Source organism: Chinchilla lanigera, unplaced genomic scaffold (assembly GCF_000276665.1).
Source record: "Chinchilla lanigera isolate Chin_1 unplaced genomic scaffold, ChiLan1.0 scaffold00064, whole genome shotgun sequence".
In the NCBI taxonomy this organism is placed as follows: domain Eukaryota; kingdom Metazoa; phylum Chordata; class Mammalia; order Rodentia; family Chinchillidae; genus Chinchilla; species Chinchilla lanigera.
Window position 1 is genome coordinate 10712385 of NW_004955465.1, and position 7876 is coordinate 10720260.

Genomic DNA, 7876 nt, shown 5'->3' on the forward strand with positions numbered 1-7876 from the left:
CAGCTGAACTGAGTAAGCGTGGTGCTGGGTGTGGGAGACCCACCTGAGGATGGTTGCCGGCAGCATAGAGGCAAACCTGAAGAAGTAAGGCTGTTCGGAGCTGAGAAAAGACTGTTGGGAGCTGGTAGAAGCTATAAGTAGCTGTTGGTTCTGTTGGGGGAGCTTGTCATGCTGGCTTTCCTGATGAACTTGGCTGTTTTCATCCTCCGAGGAGCTCGGGACCTTTTTGGCACTGAGAATATCTTCGGTTCACATTGGGGGAGCTCTGGTCCTCACTCTGAGCATCACTTCCTGGCTCCAGAGGGGAAGATGGTGCACTGCCGGTCTCCTGGAGAAGCTTGTTGCACTGGCTTTCCTGATGGGAATTTGGCTTTCCTGATCATCAGAGGAGCTCAGGACTCACTGTTGCTGAGGACGGCTATGGTGCCTTTCGGGGGAGCTCTGATTCTTCTGAGCATCGCTTTCTGGCTTCAGTGCAGATCCCTCAGCCTGCTAGCACAGATCCTTCATCCTGCTGGCACAAACTTTCTATATTCCACCACTGACCTTTGGGCCATCCCAGCGCATATCCATGAAACAGGCCTGCATGAGATGTCATGGTCGGTGGACCTCCAGTTGGATTCGTGGGAGGCATTGTTACGGGCTCTGGGTCTTCAGCTGGAGTCATGCAGGACATTTCCGTGGGATCCAGGCCCTCAGCTGGATTCCTTGGTCTTGGTGTGTGGACAGATTTCCTGCAATCTTTTGTATATCGTTCTCTGGGTGACTATTAGAAATAATCTTGTAAAATATGTGTCCTGTATTACATTGTTCCCCTTAAAATAACCCCAAACCAGCACACCCACTAAGTGAAATCCCGAGTCTTTTTCTTATTTTGACACAGGGTCTCACCAAGTGGCCGAGTTACCCAGGCTGGGCATGGGCTTGTGATCCTCCTGCCTCCGCCTCCTGGAGTGCTGAGATTACAGATGTGCACCGCCCATGTGGCTGAGAACCCTTTTTCCTGAGGACAGAGGAGGAAGGGTCAAAGGTGCCGTTTCCCAGACAGGAACAGACCGGTAAAAAGGGACACACAAACCTCCCTCCCCTGTGTTCGCTTTCACACCTGCATCGGTGGACGCCGTGCTTTGTGTCACTTAGAACTGCAAAGTCACAGGCCGAGACTCTTGCTCTTTTTTTGCAGCCCAGCCCATTCATTTATTTATTATTTGTTTATTTACAGTCTCCCTAAGTGACCCAGCAGGGGCTTGCACTTATGTCCTCCTGCCTCAGCCTCCCTCGGGGCTGGGATGACAGGCACAGCCAGCTTCCGGGTCTCCTTTTCGGCATCTGAGGTGAAGGGAGTGCTGGTCCCCTGAGCTGACTGCTCGCCGTCACATACACACGGAACACCACACGGTCCCCCAGAAAGACCTGCAAATGACAAAGGAAACGTCTCCTTGCTCCCTTGTCCCACTTGCTCAGTCAGATCGGCCCTGTGGTGCTGTGTGTCCCCCGCCCACGCCACGGCTGCCCCTACCCTGATGCCCCCGGAGCACCACATGGGGACATGAAAAACCCACCCCGTCAGCACGGGCGCAGCCTGGTGCGGGCTCTGAGGATCTGCCTGGGTTACCATGGCGCACAGCTAAGGGTGAGAGAGGGACCGAGGGCGGAAGTGGCAGGTTTCCGGCTACCGTGATGGGTCCTGCTGAGTGTCCTGCTCAGCCTGACCCACGTGCAGTCCCTGGGTCCCTAAAAGCCAGGTCATCCTCTCAGCCTGGGAGTGGGCAAGAACTCACTTTGATGTCTGCAACTCCTCAGACAAGCAAAGAGTTCACGTTGGATTTTCATAGGAAACTGGAAATAAGGACATTGGGATATGAAGAAAAGAGCACCCGCTTCAGATCCCTTTTCATTGTTCTAAACACTCAAACGCCCAAACAGGCAGATAAGTAAAGCTTCGTGGGAAAGCTTCAGCCACAGCGATACAGTTGTCGGGGAGTTTTCACTCTCTGGTACCCACAAGGAAAGCACTTTAAGAGCAAAGACAAATCTGGTGATACCAGTGACTGCTGAGTCACGCAGTGGCGCGGTAGTCACCAAAGCCCATACGTGCAGTGCCCGAGGCAGCGCGATGACTGGCCGTAAGCGGCTATATTTAGATGACTTCCCGGCCCGGCCCACTCCCAGACCTGGCCACGGACGCTGCGGCTTCCCATGCCGTCATTTTCGTCTATCGGGGCCTTGTTCCCTCATGATCTGAGGTCCCTCCCTTTTCCCAGGCTCCGTGGAAGCCACTGTGTCGGGCCTCAGCTGAGCCCTGCCGACGGGGCCGGGGCCGGGGCCGGCCACCAGACCCGGGCGGCACTGCCCTGCGAGGCTATGACTGCGGCGACAGAGCTGTGTGGTCCGGCTGGCTGCGGCTCAGCTGCAGATGCCACCCAGGCACTGGGCCATAAGGGCTCCGAGGTTCCCCAAAGTCTGCGTGTCCTTCCCCTACCGGCAGCCAACCTACTTTTAGGCGGTGCGGACAGGGGAGGGGGGTGCTGGGGTGGAGGAGGAGAAAGAAACCCAGCAGGGGCGGAGACTCCCCGGGGAGCCTGGTGTCCAGCGCTGGCACTGGGTCGATCGTGACTAAAGACACCCACAGCCCCCAAAACATCACCTTTCCTAAACTCCCAGGCTGCCTGTGACTGTCACACTGGCCCAAAGAAAGCAGCTCTGCGCCTCACACCCCTCGGGTGTCTGCTACCAGAAGCCAGAAAAGCACAAGCGTGGGTGAGGGTGGGAGCGGTGGGGCCCTTGTGCGTTGCTGGTGGGACTGCAGAGCAGCGCAGCCACCATGGGAAACAGCATGGGAGGCCCCGAAGCAGGAAGTGTCGAATTACCTTGCGCTGTTCCCACAAGGGATATAGCTCAGGGGCACAAGAGCCTGCCTGGCAAGTGCAACGTCCTGAGTTCGATTCCCAGTACCAAATTTAAAAAGTAAAAAAATAAATAAAAACAAATTACCGTGTGCTGCAGCAGTTCCACTCTCGGGTGTAGACTTGGAGAACTGAAAGCAGAGGCTCTACCAGGGGGAGCCGCACCCGCACGTTCACCGACCTGTTATCCACGGCAGCCAAAGGTCTGCTGGTGGACGAATGGATGAAAAATGTGTTCTCTGCAAACAGCGAAACATTATTCAGTCTTGAAAGGAGGAAATTCTGACACCCGCTCCAGCGTGGATTCAGGCAAATGCAAAACATAGAAAAGGACAAGCGCCGTGGGGTCCACAGAAGGGCGGTGTGTGGAGCAGTGGGGCTTGGGGAGACAGGAGGTAGAATGTGCGTGGCTGGGGGCTGGGGAAGGCAGGGGGAGAGGAGGGCTGGTGTTTTACGGGGACAGAGCTTCAGCTAGGGAACAGGAGGAGTTCTGGAGGGGAGGGAGTGTCCTTAAGGCCGCAGAACTGTGTGTGCTCTAAGGCTGGTTTAGATGGACGGCTTCCTTGGATACATTCTGCCACAATTAAAAACATGAAAAAGGCGACCTTCACATCAGTGCAAGCCAGTGGGCTCCTCAGGTGCAGGACGCCACCCCCACTTCAGGCGGGGGCCTGGTTCTCTGGCCGGCGCTCGCGGGACCAAGTGGGTAAGCACCGGCTTGTGCAGTGCATGTGGGCCTTGCACACGCAGGCCTTGCCGTGCTGGTTCACATTTCCTTTTCGTGGTTCACATTTCCTTTTCGTGCTGTGTGTATAACCTCGGGGAACATCGCTTGTCCTCGGGCAGTGATGCCCCTCAAAGCAAAGTGCGGCGCACTCACGTTCCCGGGAGGTTTAAGTCAGCGGATGTTCCTGCCGCGTGGAAGCTCACGCTCAGACATAAGGCCGCTCCTTCAAGGAGGCCGTGTGCACACCCACTGCGCTCAGCGCTCTCACACCGGGGCGCTGGCATTGGAAGGAGCAGGGTGCTTCCACTTCAGGAGGAAACACCGAGAAGCGAGTCTTCACGACTGAGCCGCTGGCAGTGGGAAAGACCAAAAAGAGATGCCCTCCTGGCCCACTGCCCGCTGCCCATTCCCACACACGCGAGGACTCTGTCCCGGGCCCGGATGGAGGCGGCCAGGGCGAGGGGCCGACGCTCAGTGGACCCGGGAAACGAACTCCGCCGCGCATCCGTGCGCAGCTCCCCGCGGCCGCCCTGGCTGGGTCTGCAGGTCCAGAGTCCGGCGTCCAGCTCACAGAGCACCCAGGTCCTGAGCTGGTGTGTCAAGGACACACTGAGCGGACCAGACACACACAACGCGGCGCTCCGCTCACTGCTGTAAAATGCAAAGTCACAGACCGTTCTTTCTGAGAAGTTCCACAAGCGTTGAAGATCACCAGTACCCCCAGTACCGGGTATAGCGACGGTTCACACATGTCGTTCGTGAACAAGGACATTATAAAATGTTTTAAAAGGTCTGGGCTGCTTTTGTGAGCTCTGAGCTATTGGGAAATTCGGCTTGCTATCTGGGGACAAAAAAATTCATACTCTAAAAAAGTGGAATTTTTATTTGTAGCTTCTACTGTCCTTCACTCTGGCCTCACTGCTTCCCGGGGAATTCTTTTCATTGCTCAATTATGGTTTCTTTGGGACTTGTGGGAAAACTGCACTGCATAGAAACCCGGGCTGCAGACCCCAGGCCTCCTGGCCTCGCCCTCCCGACGAGCTCGCGTTGGCCACCAGAGGGCAGTGTTGTCCTTCTCTAGCCGCGCCGCTCCGGCTCTGCGGGCTCCAGGGCCTTTGCAGCTGCATGGAGCACGGCGCACTGCGTTATTATTTTTTGATTCAGAAAGCGCCATTCCTGAGCACAGCCCTCCGCCCCTGCCCCGCCAGCTGCTCAGAGGAGCGCTCAGAGATAATCGCAGCGAGGACAGCAGGCCCTGCGAGGCGTGGGGCCGGAGGAAACCCGGAGGATCAGGCTGGACAGGCCAGGCTCCGCATCAAGGGACCTGGGTCCGCAGCAAGCACAGAAAACTGGCTGTCCCGCGGGGCGCAGACACGAATGTGTTCCCACAGGAGACAGCGGGAAGCGCAGCTTTGGACTTCAGCAATCAAAACAATCTCTGCTGGCCAAGGCCTTCTGAGCCAGAACTAGTGCTTGTTCTGGGTCCAGCCCTGCGGCCTCCTGGTCGGTGGGGAGCAACACTTGATCCCCATTGTTCAGGGAACCGGTGCAAAAGAACTGAGGTGGCCAGAGGCAGGGAACCCCAGGTCCTGAGACCCCAGCAGGGCAGGGGTCCCAGTGGAGCCCTTTTAAGGACGGTGGAAAGGCGCGGGCCTTGGGAGAGGCAGCAGGTCCGGCAGGTGGAGGGGTGGGCTGGCGAGTGACCGCGCACGGCCAAGTCGGGGCAGTGCCACAGCTTCCCGGGTGCGGGGACGTCGGAGACAGTGATCGCGACCCAAGCCAGAAAGACGGGGCCACACCAGACCTCTCTCCCGTCCCAGCGCACCCTGTTCCTGGGCGCATTTTCTTCCAAGCCCTCCACATTCCCCAGACAGGCTGCCACAGGGCTGATTTTATTTTAAGCCGTTCTCACGGCCAGGCAGCAAAGGCGGCATCAGCGCCAAGACTTTCCGGATGGAGCAGCGGAGGTCGAGGCTCAAGGTGACTCTGTGTTGGCAAGCCGGGGGCTGGAGCGCAGCCCCAGGGAGAGCCCGGGCAGGGCTGCAAGGGTGGGAGCCGCCTTCACCCCCGGGGTCCTGCTGGCAGCGGGGAGGAGCCCTGCGCGGGTGCCGCGGCCAGGCCTGGGCCCCACGCTGGGCCGCGAGGCTCTGCGTCTCACCCTGGGCGCGCAGGGCAGAGCGAGGCTGGAGGAGCCTCGGCCCGGCGGGGTTGGGACGCGGTCCTGTCCAGGGCCACCGCAGCGTGGGTTACAGAAAGGACAGATCCTGACCGAAAGTGCGAGTCTGATACCCCCGAAGGGGCCTGTTGCCTTCCTTTAGTATTACTTAAACAAGATGAGCGCTTTGGTTCAAAGAGGAAATATCTTTCTGCTAAAAAACTGCAGCCCGGAAACGATCCCAAGAACGGCGACAGCAGAGCAAGGCACTAGCACGTTGTGTCCAGGGCAGGGAGCAGGGGAGGAGGGAGAGACAGCGCCGGAGAGGGGCGGTGGCCAGGCCACGAGACCGCTCCGCAGTGACAGAGGCCAGCGAGGCCCCCAGCCCCCTTGGAAAACGTAAAGCCAAGATGGGAATGGCAGAGAAAATTCCCGAGGGATCTGTCTGCAGCTAGCGTGTCGGCCTTGGGGAAAGGATGGATCAGACGGAAGGCAAGGTGGGGGAAGGAGAGCAAATAAAGAACAAAGGGAAGGCGCCGTGGGTAGGGAGCCGCGGTGTGTGTGGCTGAGCTGGCGTTTCCGTGGTGGGCCCGGGTTTCGGTTGTGTAACAGCCGCCTAATGTCATCTCTCAACAATGAGGCCCCAGCAAGGGCACGCCAGCCTATTTTTGTCTCACACATTCGTGGACTGTGTTCAAAAGCTCCGCGGTGCCAAGTTAACGTGGAGACAGGTTTGAGTCACAGCCACCTGGCTGGCGGCCGTGGGTGGACCGGGCAGGGCTGGGTGGGGCGGCTGGGCGGGGGTCCCACGTTGCTCGCGGATCTCAGGCTTCTCGGGGAATGACTGTCCCTTGGCCGCGGTGCTAACCCCGCCGGCTGGACGCTCGCGTTGGCCTCCGGCACTCCCGCCAGGCCTCTGGCTGCTGCCGTCTCAGCAGCGTAGGAGGTGGGGTCCGATGTGGTCAGGGGGCGGCCGATCTCCCACGAAGCCAACATCCTCCATAAGAGGGAATCTCTCTGATCAGTCGTTTGGAAAGTTTTAAAAAACACTTAAATACCTCCATTGCTTCCTGAGCCCTGTTCTAGAAGTGTGTGGCATGCTGTAAGCCTGCCTTTTTAAGATTCCTATTTCAACTTTTTAAGCTTCTCATAATCCAGGGAAGTGAATGCCGTGATTCCTATTCTGCGGATGTGGAGAGCGAGGCCCCGAGCAATCTCAGGACTGCTGAAGGTCCCAGCTGGTGGTGGCAGAGTCAGGAGCAGATGTCAAGTGTCTGATTCAGAACCCTGAGTATTTCTTCCTTATCTCCATTTCTTTTTGAAAGTAGCCTTATGGCTATTGTCAAATAAATTACTAAAAGGACCTCCAATGCCAGCATCCAGGGGTTGCCAGGGACATTTTAATGAACATCCGTCATGAAATCTCGCTCCTGCACTAACTTGAGGATGAGCTTGTCAAGACCCTGGTGATTCTTACTTGAAAATTGATTGATACACCTTTAATTGAGCTGAAGCAGGTGCCTTTGGAACTTCAGATTTGTTGAGGGTTTCTGCAAAGGATGCACCCTTGGGGCCTCAGAATTCTCCCACTTTATGGTACCTGGCATCTGCCCCTCTGCAGCAGTCAGTGAAGGCGTTGGTCCCCGTTCCTGTACCCCCAGGAACCCTCTTCTTGCCAGCTCTGAAAGCCCTGATGTCCAGTTGATTGGTGCCCAGATGGGCAGGTTACACTTTCTGCCTCTAGGGGGCAGGACTCCGCAGCCCTGGCGGCGATGGGCAGAGGCATCGGTCTTCCTCCTTCTTCCTGTCTGTGGGACAACAGACGCCCGCGCATTTCCTTCTGGTCAGCTGCGAGCACTCACAGCTGGCCAGGCTCAGACTCCTGCCAGGCTGGGGACACGATCTTAGCCCATTTTCTGTGTGAGGAGATGGGGGTGAGCTGGCCAGTCACACACAACAGGGAGCTGCTGGGATTTGAACTGGCAGCTCTCGGGCTTCAGAGCTCGAGGCTGTCGTACTCCAGCTCCCTCTGTCACATTCCCAGCACACACGAGATGTTCTGTGTGACAGGAGCCTATAGAAAGCACC

The 7876-nt window shown here is 57.5% G+C and overlaps 1 long non-coding RNA gene across 1 annotated transcript; it reads right to left on the bottom strand.

Moving 5' to 3' along the window:
- Positions 1-1191: 1191 nt before the first annotated feature.
- Positions 1192-3283, bottom strand: LOC106150124. The gene is made up of 3 exons (XR_001236743.1): positions 2995-3283; positions 1782-1839; positions 1192-1413 (listed from the first exon to the last, which is right to left on the bottom strand). It is a non-coding gene; the product is annotated as an uncharacterized LOC106150124 (long non-coding RNA).
- Between the last annotated feature and the right edge of the window lie 4593 nt (positions 3284-7876).